Genomic DNA, 15,697 nt, shown 5'->3' with positions numbered 1-15,697 from the left:
CTCTGACCTTCCTGTCTCCCCTGCAACTCCAGTCCTTACTTCACTCTGCCACAGGGATCATTTACCAACAAAAATGTTCAAGCCATGTCTCCCCACCCCTCAAGAACCGCCGGGGTTGCCCATCCACCTCCGCATCAAACAGAAACTCCTCACCACTGACTTGAAAGCACTCGATTACCTCGCCCCCTCCTACCTCACCTCACTGCTCTCCTACACCAACCCAGCCCGCACACTTCACTCCCCTAATGCTGACCTTCTCACTTTCCCTCCATCTTGTCTATCTCGCTGCTTTCCAGTCACCCACGTCCTGCCTCTGGCGTGGAACTCCGTCTCCTTCGTATCTGACAGACCACCACTCTCCCCTCCTTTAAAGCCATATTAATATTAATAATGGTATTTGTTAAGTGCTTACTATGTGCCAGGCACTGTGCTAAGCGCCGGGGTGGATTCAAGCAAATCAGGTTGGACACAATGTCGTACGTGGGGCTCACAGTCTCAATCCCCATTTTACAGATGTGGTCACTGAGGCCCAGAGAAGTGAAGTGACTTGCCCGAGGTCACACAGCAGACAGGTGGCGGAGCTGGGATTAGAACCCATGACCTTCTGATTCCCAGGCCCGTGCCCTAGCCGCTACGCCGTGCTGCTTTTCTTATTAAAGTCACATCTCCTCCAAGAAGCCTTCTCTGACTCAGCCACCGTTTCCTCTACATCTCTTCCCTTCTCTGTTGCCTTGAACTTGGAATTATACTTTTTATTCTAATTCATTCATTATTCATTATTCACCTCCACACAGCACGTATGTACCTTCGTCTAGACCGTAAGTTCATTCTCTAGACCGTAAGCTTGTCATAGGTAGGGAATATGTCTTCTAACTCTGCTATACTGTACTCTCCCCAGCACTTAGGACAGTGCTCTGTGCAAAGTAAGTGCTCATTAAATACAATCGATGGATCGATTATATTTATCACATAGCACAGAGTACTAACCATTACCATTCACCTGCTGGTAGAGTTTAAAACAACCAAAATCATTTCAGAGTTGGATAAAGTTGCACTCTCAACCTTTACATCTAATCCTTGGGGAAGGAACTCGATTTTATAATGTATTTAAATGAGTGACCAGAAAACTCAACACTCTCACTGGAAAGAGAGAGATATAGAAACCCATGATGGCAGAATAATAAAATAAAAGCCTAATGTGTTTCATTCGTTTATGTTTGCTGGCAAACTTCTGAGATTTATTAGGCCTAGGTTTAAACTCTTGGTGGAGAAAATAGAAACGAATCAAACTCTAATTCCATAAAGTTTTGGGGTCATTGTCACTAGAAATGGTAGCCACCACATCTCTATAGCTCCAGCGGTTTCTTCATTTGGAATTTGGATGTAAACATTCCCTCTCTTTCTTCCTCATGAGCCTTGGAGACGGTTATAATTGCAGGAGTTTTGCCTCTGGGTCATTACTCTCTCATTCCCTTTCCTGCCTGACCATCTTTCCTTCATTCTGCCTTGTAGCCAAAGCCACTTCAGTCCAGTTTTCTAATCTCTTTCTGTAGATACGAAACTGCCTTAAGGAATCCTGGAGTCTAGGAGACTAATCTAACATTCCCAAACCACACCCTGCCCTGTCTTCTGGAATGGAAAATTTTCCAGGAACTTCTCTTTCTCATCCTTCTCCTCCTCTCTTTTCTCCTTCCTCTTTTTTTTTTTAAAACAGTATTGAAGTGCTTACTATGTGCCAGGCACTGGGGAAGATCCAAGCTAATCAGGTTGAACACAGTTCCTGTCCCACACTGGGCTCACAGTCTCCATCCCCATTTTACAGATGAGGGAACTGAGGCACAGGGAAGTAAAGTGACTGAACCAAGGTCACACAGTAAGCTAGTGGAAGAGCCAGTATGAGAACCCAGGTCCTTCTGACTCCCAGGCTCATGCTCTATCCACTAGGCAAGGCTGCTTTCATTTCCTGCTCTTCCTTTTCCTCTTCGTTTTCTCCCTGTTTTTTCCTTCCTTCTCTTTTTTCACCTCTCCCTCCTCCTTCTCCTTCATTCTTCCCCTCTCCCTTATCTTTTCTTCTTTTCGAAAAGGGTCAGCTCCTCCATTAGACTGGTAGCTCTTTGAAGACATGGTACTGTCCCTTACTTTTACTGTAGCAGTTTGGCCTAGTGGGAGTTGGGGGACCTGGGTTCTCATCCCCACTCTGCTGCTTGTCTGCTGGGTGATCCCATCTGTTAAATGGGGATTAAATGCCTGTTCTCCCTCCCTTTTAGAGCCCAAAGTGGGACAGAGTTGGTGTGGGGCCTTTTTACCTTAGTACAGTGTTTAGTTCACCACAAATGCTTAACAACTATAATAATAATAATAATAATAATAATAATAATAACAGTAATAAATAGCACTGATGCTCCCACAAGCCTCATTCAGTGCTCAGCAAAAAGTAATCGCAAAATAAATGCAGATGGATGTAAAGATCGGCTCTTTCAATAAAACTTCAGGCAAAAAGTGAATTTTCAAGGACAATGGGAGAGCTGAGCCCACTGGCAATGACAGTGAATCAGTGAGAAGAAAATTCCAAGAAAACTGATTCAGGAATACCTGCAATGGGGAGTGAGAGCACATAATAATTGTAAGATCTGTTAGGCACATACCATATTCCAAGTACTTGTAAGCATTTACTATGTGCCAACCACCGTTCTAAGTACTGGGGTAGTTACAAGTTAATCAGCAGCATGGCCTAGTGGATAGAGCACAGGCTTGGGAGTCAGAAGGTCATGGGTTCTAATCCCGACTCTGCCAAGTCTGCTGTGTGACCTTAGAAGTCACTTTACTTCTCTAGGTCTCATTTCCTCCTCTGTAAAATTGGGGTTAAGGGTGAGAGCCCCATGTGGGACAGGGACTGTATCCAACCCAATTTGGTTGTATCCACCCCAGCGCTTAGTACAGTGCCTGACACATATTGAGCGCATAACAATTGATCGCATATTAAGTACCAGGAGGAGTATAGGATAATCGGGTCAGACTTAGTTCCTGTCTCACATGGGACTCACATCTCAGGGGGAGAGAATAGTTCATTCAATAGTATTTGTTGAGCGCTTACTATGTGAAGAGCACTGTACTAAGCACTTGGAGTGTACAATTGTTAAATCTCCAGTTTACAGATGAAGAAAATGAGGTACAGAGAACTTAAGTGACTTGCCCAAGGTCACACAGCAGGCAAGTAGCAGAACTGGTATTAGAACTCAGGTCCTTGATTCCCAGGCCTGTGCTCATTCCACTGGGACAGCCTACTTCTCTGAGGCAGGAGAGTGAGGATAGTGAGAGGAAAGAGAGGGAGAGATGAAGAGAGAGTGGGGGGGGGGGGCAGAGAGAAAGAGAGGGAGAAGGTAGGGAGAGAGAGACAGAGACAGAAAGTGGGAGAGGGAGAAAGAGGGAGAGAGGGAGGGAGAGACAGAGAAAGAAAGGGAAAGAGAGGGAGGGACAGAGACACAGAGAAAGGGAGAGGGAGAAAGAGAGAGAAAGAGGGAGAGGGAGGGAGGAAGGGAGAGGGAGAGAGAGAGGGAGAGCTGGGAATGGGGAAAAACAGAAAGAGAAAGGGAGAGAGAGAAAGGGAGGGAGGGAGAGAGAGAGGGAAAGAGAGCTAGAGAGCACATACCATTCATTCATTCATTCATTCAATAGTATGTATTGAGCACTTACTATGTGCAGAGCACTGTACTAAGCGCTTGGACTGTACAAATCGGTAACAGATAGAGACAGTCCCTGCCCTTTGACGGGCTTACAGTCTTACCGGGGGAGACGGACAGACAAGAACAATAGCAATAAATAGAATCAAGGGGATGAACATCTCATTAAAACAATAGCAAATAAATAGAATTAAGGCGATGTACATCTCATTAACAAAATAAATAGGGTAATGAAAATATATACAGTTGAGCGGACGATTACAGTGCTGAGGGGATGGGAAGGGAGAGGGGGAGGAGCAGAGGGAAATGGGGGGATTCCAGATCAAATAAAGAGCCTTTCTTTTTACCTTTGACTTGAGTTCCACCATACAAATAATAGAAAAGCACCGATGCCATCATTCCCACAATACTCTGGAACTCAGACAGGGCACTGATGCTAATGCCCTTACTCACAAACCCAAGTGAAACTAGAGTCATGTCCCCGTCTCCAGGAAAGAGCCCCATGAAAAGCAGAGTGACCTAGTGGCTAGAGCCGGGCCTGGGAGTCAGAGGACATGGTTTCTCATGTCAGCTCCGCCTCTTGTCGGCTGGGTGATCTTGGACAAATCACATCATGTCTCCGGGTCTCGGTTTTCTCATCTGTAAATGGGAATTAAAACCTAGGACACACACCCCCCACCCCATGTCAGACATGGACTGTGTCCAACCCAGATAACCAATAAATACCATTGATTGATTGATTGAAATCTTAGTGGCTGGATAAAGACTCCTGTGTCATTTATTACAGTAAGCTCCATCCCTTCAAGAAACGTACTAAAGTCCCCTGTCATCTCGCCCTCTTAAGTTCAACTCTGATGGCCGCTGGTGATTTCCATTTCATTACCAGCTTCTTGGATTTATTTTCAAGCCACTTATATTTCAACCCCAGACAAGTATATTTGAAATTCCACAACATGAGATAATGGCCACAATCCATGCGGTATTTGTGACAGGAGGTCAACCATTGATAATAGCAGAGGAAGCACGGAAGAACACGCAAAGATTTCATGGACATTTGCAAAAGCAAAGCCATTTTTATATCAAGAAAGATAGACAAATTGAGTAAATATGCTTAGTCCTAGCAGTTATCTGGAGTAGGCAAAGTACTTTAGAGTCAGAGAGAGAGAATAGGGTGCGGGAAACATAGGTATAGTGCTCTGCACACAGTAAAAGCTTAATGATAATAATAATGGTATTTATTAAGTGCTTACTATGTCCCAGGCACTGTACTAAGTGCTGGGATGGTTACCAGCGAATAGGGTTGGACACAGTCTCTATCCCGCATAGGGCTCACCGTCTTCATGCCCATTTTACAGATGAGGTAACCGAGGCACAGGGGAGTGAATTGACTTACCCGAGGCCACACAGCAGACAATTGGCAGAGTCGGGATTAGAACCCATGACTTTCTCACTCCCAGGCCAGGGCTCTATCCACTATACCATGCTGTTCCTCAATACCATGGATTGATTGATTGGAAAGGGAAAGTTTTTCGATTAGTGGCATTTATTCAATCAATTTTTATTGAGCACTTTCTTTGTGCAAAGCACTGTACAAAGTGTTAGGGAAAGTATAATAATAATAATAATAATAATAATAATAATAATAATTGTGGCATTTGTTAAGAGCTTACTATGTGCCAAGCACTGTTTTAAGTGCTGGGATAGGTACAAGGTAATCAGCTTGGACACAATCCATGTCCCTCATGGGGCTCACAATCTTGATACGCATTTTACAGATGACATAACAGGGGCACAGAGAAGTGAAGTGACTTTCCTGGTGTCACCCAGCAGACATATGGAAAAGCTGGGATTAGAACACATGACCTCTGACTCTCAGGTCCGTGCTCTTTCCAGGAGGCCATGCTGACACTTTCCCTACCCTTAAGGAGCCTACAGTCTAGAGAGACAGATATTAAAATAAATTATGGAAATATACATATATACAAATGGTATGGTGTGGGGGGAATATCAAGGGCTTATCGGGTACAGATATGTGTGCAGAAGGGAGAGGGAATAGGAGAAAGAGGACTCACTTGGAGAAGAACTCTTGGAGTAGACTTGAATTTAATAAGTCTCTAAAAGTGGGGAGAATGGTGGTCTGGATATGAATTTCGTATTAATGTCTGCCTCCCCCTCCATATATTCATTCATTTGATCGTGTTTACTGAGCACTTACTGTGTATGAAGCGCTTGGGAGAGTACAGTATAACAATAAGCAGACCTATTCCCTGCCCACAATGAGCTTACAGTCTAGACACGTTATGGGCTGGGAACGTGTCTGCGAATTCTGTTGTACTGGACTCCCCCAAGTGCTTAGTATAGTGTTCTGCACCTAATAAGTGCTCACTAAATACCATTGATTGATTGAATGATTGATTATCTTGTATCTACTCCAGCGCTTAGTACAGACACATGGTAAATTATTGACAAATGCCATTAAAAAATAGAGAGGATTAATAAGCTCTACACCAGATCTCTCTTCCTAAAACCAGACTTTTTCAACTGTCAGATAAATCATCTGGTGAAACTCTTTGGGAAAAGAACAGAATGTCACATGTGGAAAAAGAGAAAAATATGGTGTGTTTCTGCTACTTCCAACCTCCTCTCTGGAGTGTAAAATGTAACATGGCTCTCTGTTTAGGAGACAAAAAAAACAACCACTTTCTATTCAACGTTGGTGGGTTTTTTTATGGTATTAGTTAAGCACTTACTATGTGCCAGGCATTGTACTAAGCGCTGGGGGAGAGAGAAGCTAATTAGGTCAGTTGCAATCCCTACTTCCAGCCTCAAACCCCATTTTACAGATGAGGGAACTGAGGCCTAGAGAAGTGAAGGGACTTATCCAAGGTCTCACAGCAGACAAGTGGCAGACCCGATCCCTGACTCCCAGCCCAATGCTCTATCCATTAAGTCAAGTAACGCTTATTATGTGCAGAGCACTGTACTGAGCGCTTGGGAAAGAACGATAGAGCAGAATTAGCGGACACGTTCCCTGACCATAATAAGCTTACAGTCGATCGATCAATCCATCAGTGGTATTTATTGAGTGCTTACTATGTGCAGAGCACTGTACTAAGCATTTGGGAGAGTGTGATAGAGCAGAATTGGCAGACATGTTCCATGCCCAAAGGCAAGGAGTGGGAATGAAAGGATTTATTCGATTGAAGGAAACTCAGTTATAGGAACAACTGGACAATCCCTTTAGCATAAATCCCTCAGGTTGTACACGCTCAACAAACTGTTATTAGTTTCCGTTGCTAAGGTGGGCTAGAGTTGAGGCAGTGTGGTCTAGCAGAGAAAAGCGGGGCCGAGAGTCAGAGGATCTGGGTTCTAATCCCAGCTCCTCCCCTTGTCTGATGTGTGACCTTGGGCAAGTCGCTTAATTTCTCAATTTAACTTCTCTGTGCCTCAGTTACCTCGTCTGGAAAATGGGGATTAAGGCTGAGACCTCTGTGGGACGGGGACTGTTTGCTACCCGATTATCTTGTATCTACCCCAATGCTTAGAACAGGGCCTAGCATAGAGCAAGTGCTTTAACAAGTACCATAGTTATTATTAGTATTATTATTATGTTTACCACCTGGAAAAATCAATCCATCAGTGGTATTTACAGAGCGCTTACTTTGTACAGAGCACTGTACTGAGAGCTTGAGAGAGTACAAGATGGGCCCAGCCCTAAAGGAGCTTACAGTCAACATACATTCCAGTGGATTTCCGATTTCCTAGATAGTGAGGTAGGATTAGGAATGAGGAGGGCAGAGGTCAATATGACCTCTTTTTGGACTGTGAGCCCCCTGTGGGACAGAAATTGTGCCTGACCGGATTAGGTCGGTTCCACCTCAGAACTTAGTACAGTGTTTGGAACGAGGTCGACATTTAAAAACTCTTAAAAAATATTGTTAATAAATTATTATAAGGACTGAACCACAATTCTTGGGGCGCGGGGGTCGGAGGGAAGGAGCAGAGCAGAGAAGGACTGAACTACAATCTGGCGGATGAAGGGGGAAGGAGCAGAGAGGGACTGAACTACAATTCATGGGATGCAAGGGGAAGAAGAAGATCAGTTTTAGATTGATCAGCCTAGAACAGTGCTTTATACACAGTTAGAGCTAAACAAATGCCATTAAAAAAAGAGAAACATCTCTGGCCATAAATCCCAAGCAAACATCTGGGACCTTGAATAACTCCCAGATACATGGCTCTCCTCAAATTGCAAGTAAAAGAGGCATTTGTGGAATTGAAAAGTGCATTTTTTCCCATGAGGGGGAAAAAAAGACGAGATCTTTTTCTGGATGCCAGCTACTAAGAGTCTGTAGTACTGAGCACCCCAAATCACCCGGAGAAGCAGCTTGGCCTAGTGGTTAGAGCCCAGGCCAGGGAGTCAGAAGGACCTGGGTTCTAATCTTGGCTCTGTCTCTTGTCTGCTCTGCGATCTTGGGCAAGTCATTTCTCTTCTCTAGGTCTCAGTTTCTTCATCTGCAAAGTGGGGATTCAATTCCTGTTCTCCCTCCTACTTAGACTGTGAACCCCATGTGGGACAGGGACTGTATTAGGCCTGATTAACTTATATCTACACCAGTGTTTGACATATAGTAAGCACTTAACAAATTCCATCTATAATAAATAAATGAATACATAAATAAAAGCCATGCTGGGGCCTAAGAAGTCTGCCTTTCACACAAGCAGCATGAAAAGCAGTATGGTCTAGTGGCTAGAGCACGGGCCTGGGAGCCAGAAGGTCCTGGATTCTCATCTCGGCTCTGCTGCTTGTCAGCTGTGTGACCTTAGGCAAGTCACTTCACTTCTCTGGGACTCAGTTTCTTTGATTGCAAAATAGGGATTCAATACCCGTTCTCCCTCCTACTTGGACTCCAGGCACTCTACTAAGCGCTGAGGTGGATTCTCTAGACTATATGCTCATTGTGGGACGGGAATGTGACTGTTCATTGTTCTACTCTACTCTCCCAAGCGCACAGTATAGCGAGCGCTCAATAAATACGATTGAATGAATGAATGAATAGATTCATACTAACCAGGTTGGACACAGACCCTGTCCCACGCAGGGCTCACCGCCTTAATCCCTATTTTCCAGATGAGGTAACTGAGGCCCAGAGACGTGAACTGATTTGCCCAGGGTCACACAGCGGACCAGCGGCAGAGCCAGGATTAGAACCCAAGTCCTTCTGACTCCCAGGCCCGTGCTGTATCTACTCAGCCACACTATTTCCCTTAGGCCTGACGAACCTGTACCTCCCCCAGCGCTTAGGACAGTGCTTGACAGGTAATAAATGCTTAACAAATACCGTATCAGAGAAAGAAACAAACCAACAAAAAACCCCACAGAGCAGCAGTGAGCAGCCTAAGAGGATTCCTTTCACGCGGGAGCCGGCCCCGAGCTTGTGCTCAAAGGATGGAAAATAATCATAATCACAGTAATAACTTTATCTGGAGGCGGGAGAGGAGCAGAGCAAACACCCACTTTCCCCAGGGTGAATGGCCACCGCCGACAGCACTGCGGTAGCTAGGCAACAGGCAGGGGAGGCTTAGACGGCATTCCTACATTTCCAGAGAGCTGGAAATGCCGGGAGTAGGATAATTCTCACCCCCGGTAGGTGCAGAGCGGCCCAGCCCAGCAGAGAGGGCGGGAGGCCTCGGTGCTTGATCATTCTCCCACCTGGCCTCATTTCTTTTCTATGGAATTTGCCAAGTAATAATTCTGGTACTTGTTAAAGCACTTACTATGTGCCTTGCACTGTTCTAAGCACTGGGGTAGATAATAATAATAATAATGATGATGGTGTCTGTTAAGTGCTAGCTATGTGCCAGGCACTCAAGTAAGTGCCAGGGTAGATACAAGAAAATCAGGTTGGACACAGTCGCTGTCCCGCCTGGGGTTCACGGTCTCAATTCCCATTTTACAGATGAGGTCACTGAGGCCCAGAGAAGTGAAGTGACTTGTCCAAGGTCACCCAGCAGACAAATGGCAGAGAGGGGAATAGAAACCATGACCTTCTGATTCCCAGGACCATGCTCTATCCACTACACCATGCTGGACACGTTCCCTGTCCCACATGGGCTCGCACTCTTATCCCCATTTTACAGATGAGGGAACTGAGGCATAGAAAAGTGAAGCGACTTGCCCGAGGTCACACAGCAAACAAGTGGCAGAGCCAGGATTAGAACCCATGACCTTCTGACTCCCAGGCCTATGGTCTATCCATGACACCATGCTGCTTCTACTAGACACTACTGAGCCCTGATTGGATACAAGCTTATCAGGTTGGCCATAGTCCCTGTCCCACTTAGGGCTCACAGTCTTATTCCCCATTTTGCAGACAGGGTAACTGAGGCCCAGAGAAGCGAAGTGACTTTCCCAAGGTACCCGGCAGACAAGCGGTGGAGCTGGGATTAGAACCCAGGTCCTTCTGATGCCCAGGCCTGGGCTCTATCCATTAGACCACACTGCTTCTCCTCTCAAGTCTTCCCTTGCCACCTCCGAGATTTTTCTCCAGTCCTGTTCCCGGGTTCACCCACCTTTTTTTAAAAAAAATGATAGTTGTTAAACTCTTACTATGTGTCAAGCACTGTTTTAATGCTGGGTTCAGTTTAGAACAATCAGTGGAATTTAATGAACGCTGTACTAAGGTCTTGGGAGAGTACAATATAACAATGATAACAGAGTTGGTAGACAAGTTCCCGACCCACAACGAGCTTACAGTCTAGAAGGAGAGTCTAAGTAGGAAGGAGGATGATTAATTCCCACCTGACAGGCGGGAACAGAGACACAGATAAGTTAAGTGACTTGCTCAAGGACACACTGCAGGTAGGTGGTGAAGCTGGAATTGGAACCCGGGCCCTCAGACTCTTGGGTCCATGGTCCAGCGTGATCTAGACGATAGAGCACAGGCCTGGGAGGCAGAAGGAGCTGGTTTCTATTCCTGGCTCTGCCACTAGTCTGCTGTGTGACCTAGGGCAAGTCACCTCACTTCTCCGGGCCTCAGTTCCCTCATCTGTAAAATGGGGACTGAGATTGTGAGCTCCATGTGGGACAGTGACTGTGTCCAATCCAATTTGCCTGTATCTACCCAGAGCTCCCCTCTCAGGGTGGCACCTGGGAAGTTTCCAGTCCTCTACCAATCTTGGCTACGGGAGGGAGAGTCAAGGAGAGGCCTACCCATTCCATTCCTAGCTCGGCCAATGGCCGGCGAGTGGAAGGACATCTGCTACGAGTCAAAACACATCCATGCCGGGCAGCAGCGGCACGGGAGAGAGTCGAGGGTGGAGACTCGAGTTTACCGCGTGGAAGGCAGCAATGGTAAACCACTTCCAGATTTTGACCGAGAAAACTCTACGGATCCACTACCGGAATGATTGCTGATGGAGAGCAGGGCGTTCTGGGAGAGACGCGTCACGGTGTCGCTCTGGGCCGGAGACGATTCGACGGCATAAGACAAGACCCCAAAGCTTAGTGTAGGGCCTGGCACATAGTAAGCGCTTAACAAATAACGCAATTATTATTACTATGATTATTATTATTACTAGACCACGCTGCTTCTCAAATTAAAGCCAACTAAACCTGTAGACTAAAAGATAAAAGGTGGCCAAGGTGGAATTTTATGTGTGTCCTCTACTTCAAGGTTCTGAGCTAAAAGTTACTGGTGAGTGCGACAGTTTGATGACTTCCTGTTTTTTTTCAAAAGTCATGGCAAGGGCTCACTGCACCATGTGGGTGGGAATGACTCATTCTGCTGCTAATAGGGGAGCCGGATGCTACTTTAGAGCCAGAGCCAGGGTTAAATAAATCCCACACACAACAAATCCTGATTAATTAAAAAAAAATCAGCTCTGCATATCTAAGGAGAACGTGCATATCTCCCGATGCAGGGAATGCAGACTGTAAGCTCCTTGTGGGCAAGGAACCAGTCCACACTGGCCTAGTGGATAAAGCCCAGATCTGAGAATCAGATGGACCTGGGTTCTAATTCTGGCACTGCCACTTGGCTGCTGGGTGATCTTGGGCAAGTCACTTCACTTCTCTGGATCTCAGTTTCCTCAACTGTAAAATGGAGATTGAGACTGTGTGCCCCATTTGGGGGACGGAGAATGTGTCTAACCTGATCTGCTTGAATCTGCATTTAGTACAGTGCTTGGCATGTAGTCGGCGCTTAACAAATATCACAATTATTATAATTATTGTTATTATTATTATTATTAGAGTCAGGGGACCACTGGGATTTTACCATCTGCCTTGGGGGAGACTGCCACCACATACCTACCACCAGCAGCGATGATCTCTGGAAGAATTTAGTGATGAATATCACATGTCCAAAACCCGATTCTTCATCTTCCCTCCCAAGCCCTGTCCTCCCCGGGACTCTTCCATCACTGGAGACAGCACTAATCAATCAATCAATCAATCTTATTCTATGTGCAGAGCACTGTACTAAGCGCTGGCGAGAGTCCGATAAGCAGACACTTTCCCTGCCCACTCTAACCTTGGCTTTAACCTTGCCTCATCTCTCTCATTCAACCCATATATTCGATCTGCGACTAAATTCCGTCGGTTTAACCTTCACGACGTTGCTAAAATCCACCCTTTCTTCCCCATCCAAACCGCTGCCATTTATCAAAGCACTTATCCTATCGCGCCTTGATTACTACATCAGCCTCCCTCCTGACTGTCCTGCCTCCTGTCTCTCCCAACTCCACGTCGCCCACGTCCCACCTCTGGCCTCCACGTCCTCCCTCCTCATAGCTGCCAGACAAAGCCTTTATTGACAGCACATCTCCTCCAAGGGGCCTTCCCTGACTAAGACCTCCCTTCCTCTTCTCTCATCCCTTTCTGCATCACAGTCATTATTAATACCACAATTATTATTATCCAGGTGGGCACATGGGGATCACAGACTAACCAGGAGGGAGGGAGGAGATAAACAACAATAACCAGACACATTCCCTGCCCATGATGAGCTCACAGTCTAGAGGACGAACTCTCTATCTGAAGGCATCCATTTGCCCGGTTATCTAAACCTTTATTCACCCACATATCCATTTTACCCCGTTGACTTCCTTCTGAAAGTAATTTTGTCTCCCTGCCGTAAACTGTAAGCTCTTTGAGGGCAGAGATCTAGACTTCTAACTCTACATTCTCCCCCAGTCATACATTTGGCCTAATGGAAAGAACGCAGGCCTGGGAGTCAGAAGAGCTGGGTTCTAATCCCGGCTCAACCGCTTGTCTGCTGGGTGACTTTCAGAAGTCACTTCACTTCTCTGGGCTCACATGGGGCTCAAAGTCTTAATCTCCAGTTTACAGATGGGGTAACTGAGGCACAGAAAGGTGAAGCGACTTGCTCGGGGTCACCCAACAGACAAGCAGCAGTGATGGGATTCGAACCCAGGTCCTCAGAGGAGTCCCGGGCCCGGGCTGTATCCACTAGGCTATGTTGCTTCTCATGGTTCATGGTTCCTTGTGGAAATGCGTGCTTTTCCCCAACAACTTTCCTGTGACAAGTCCAACACGCAGGGTCAAATACCTCAAGAAGCATTTCCCACCGAGAGGTGAATACCAGAACTCGTTTGGAAACGAGAGAAACCGAGTGGCTGTCGAATAGAGCAGGGAACCAATTTCCAAATGGCTGGCACTTGAAGAGAGTCATTGACCACAAAATACCTCAACTCCCTGCTCTCCTTCTATAGCCCAGCCCACACACTTTGCTCCTCTAATGCCAACCATCTCACTGTACTTCCATCTCTCACGCTTGTCCTGCCTCTGGCCTGGAACGCCCTCCCTCTTCACATCAGATAGACGATCGCTCTCCCCCCTTTCAAAGTCTTACTGAAGGCACGTCTCCTCAAAGAAGCCCTCCCCGACTAAGCCCTCATTTCCTCTTCTCTCACACCTTTTGGTGTCACCCTGGTTTTCTCTCTTTATTCAATAGTATTTATTGAGCGCTTACTACGTGCAGAGCTCTGTACTAAGCACTTGGAATGTACAATTCGGCAACAGATAGAGACAATCCCTGCCCAGTCTTTATTAACCGCCCCCACCTTCAGCTCCATAGCATTTATGTCCATAGCTGTAATTTTAATAATTTATATTAATGTCTCTCCCTCTAGACTGTAAGTTCATTTTGGGCAGGGAAGGTGTCTGTTATATTGTTCTACTGTACTCTCCCAAACACTTAGTACTGTGCTCTGAACATAGTAAGTGCTCAATAAATACGATTGACCGACTGGGACACGGACTGAGTCCAACCTGATTATCCTCTATCTACCCCAGAGCTCAGTACAGTACCTGGCACATAGTATGTGCTTAACAAATACCATTTAAATTTTTTTAAAAAAACTTACAGAATCCATACTGGAGGACTCGAATGGATGAACTCGAATCTCCTGGTGACATTCGAATGTCACAGCGAATTCTGACGCTTTCATGAATTCTGTTTCTGAGTCAGTGCCTCCTTGAGAGATGATCTGCAGAAAGGAGGGATAGGTGTTATTTTGGATTTTGGACTGGGGAGGGTCTTCTGGAACTCCCAAAGCCCCGTCTTCCTTTGCTGGCTAAGTTTGAGAGCTGCCGCAAACGTCTCTAGAGTGGCCCAGTGGATAGAACACGGGCCTGGGACTCCGAAAGACTTGGGTTCTAATCCCGACTCCTCCACTTGTCTGCTCTGTGACCTTGAATGAGTCACTTCACTTCTCTGGACCTCGGTTACCTCATCTGTAAACTGGGGATAAGGGTAAGAGCCCCATGTGAGACAGGGACTGTGTCCAACCTGATTAACTTGTATCTACCCCACCACTTAGAACAGTGCTTGACAATAGCGCTTAACAAATATCATCATTATTATTACTAGTAATTATTAATCAGATTTTTAATTAATTCTTTTAAGATTTATGCTTAGAAATTCCCAACAAACTTGATCAGGTTGCTTCCTTGGATCCGATGTCCAAAGTTTCCCCTCGAAACCGGCACAGATGACAGATGTGTTTGAAACTCCACAAATGTACCAAGTTTTCTGCTTTAGAAGATATTGATGAAACTCATCCATACACCTCTCTGCCACCTCCCACCGCCCTGCCCTCCAGAATAAGACATAGCCAGGTGGACAGAGTCTGGGCCTGGCAGTCAGAAAGAAATGGGTTCTAATCCTGGCTCCTCCACTTGTGTGTCGTGTGACCTTGAACAAGTCACTTTGCTTCTCTGGGCCTCGGTTACCTCATCTCTATAAATAGGGATGAAGATTCAGAGCCCCATGTGGGACCGGGACTGTGTCCTACCCAATTAGGTTGGATCTATCCCAGTGTTTAGAACAGTGCCTGGCACATAGTAAGCACCTTGCAGATACCATATGAAAGAGAGATAAGAGGAGAAGGAAGGGGAGAGAAAATAAAAAGAAGGGGAGAAAAAGAAGAGGGAGGGACAGAAAGGGATATGGAAGGAGAGGAAGAAAGAAAAAGGGAACCGGAGAAAGAGGGAGTAGGAGAGAGATGTAAAAGGTGAGGGAGGGAAGAGAAAAGAGAGGGCAGAGACATGTCAGTACGGACCCGAGAGTAGAGAATCAATTTTTTTAAAAGGTCCCTGCTACCATGTTAATCCAATCACTTATCCTATCCCGCCTTGATTACTGTAATGGTCTCTTTGCTGACCTCCCTGCCTCCTTTCTCTCCCCACCTCCTGTCTCTCCCCACTTCAGTCATTCATTCATTCAATCAATTGTATTTATTAAGCACTTAGTGTGTGCAGAGCACTGTACTAAGCACTTGCGGAAGTACGATACGACAATAAACAGTGACATTCCCTGCCCACAACGAGCTCACAGTCTAGAGTGGGGGAAGAAAGACACAATACAAATAAATAAAATAACAGATATATACATAAGTGCTGGGGGGCTGGGAGGTGGGAAGAGTGAAGGGAGGGCTACGAGGAAGGGAGTGGGAAATGAGAGCTGCTAGAGAAGCAGAGTGGCTTAGTGGAA

General features: G+C 46.0%; 1 long non-coding RNA gene across 1 annotated transcript in view; it reads right to left on the bottom strand.

The window, feature by feature from the left end:
* Positions 1 to 15,697, bottom strand: part of LOC114817846 — a 30,649-nt gene that overhangs the window by 12,413 nt on the left and 2,539 nt on the right. Inside the window, exon 2 of the long non-coding RNA XR_005659946.1 lies at positions 14,070 to 14,192. This is a non-coding gene — a long non-coding RNA (uncharacterized LOC114817846). The remainder of the gene's footprint in view (positions 1 to 14,069; positions 14,193 to 15,697) is intronic.

Source organism: Ornithorhynchus anatinus, chromosome 1 (genome assembly GCF_004115215.2).
Source record: "Ornithorhynchus anatinus isolate Pmale09 chromosome 1, mOrnAna1.pri.v4, whole genome shotgun sequence".
In the NCBI taxonomy this organism is placed as follows: Eukaryota; Metazoa; Chordata; class Mammalia; order Monotremata; family Ornithorhynchidae; genus Ornithorhynchus; species Ornithorhynchus anatinus.
This window is presented reverse-complemented; position numbering and strand designations above follow the sequence as displayed.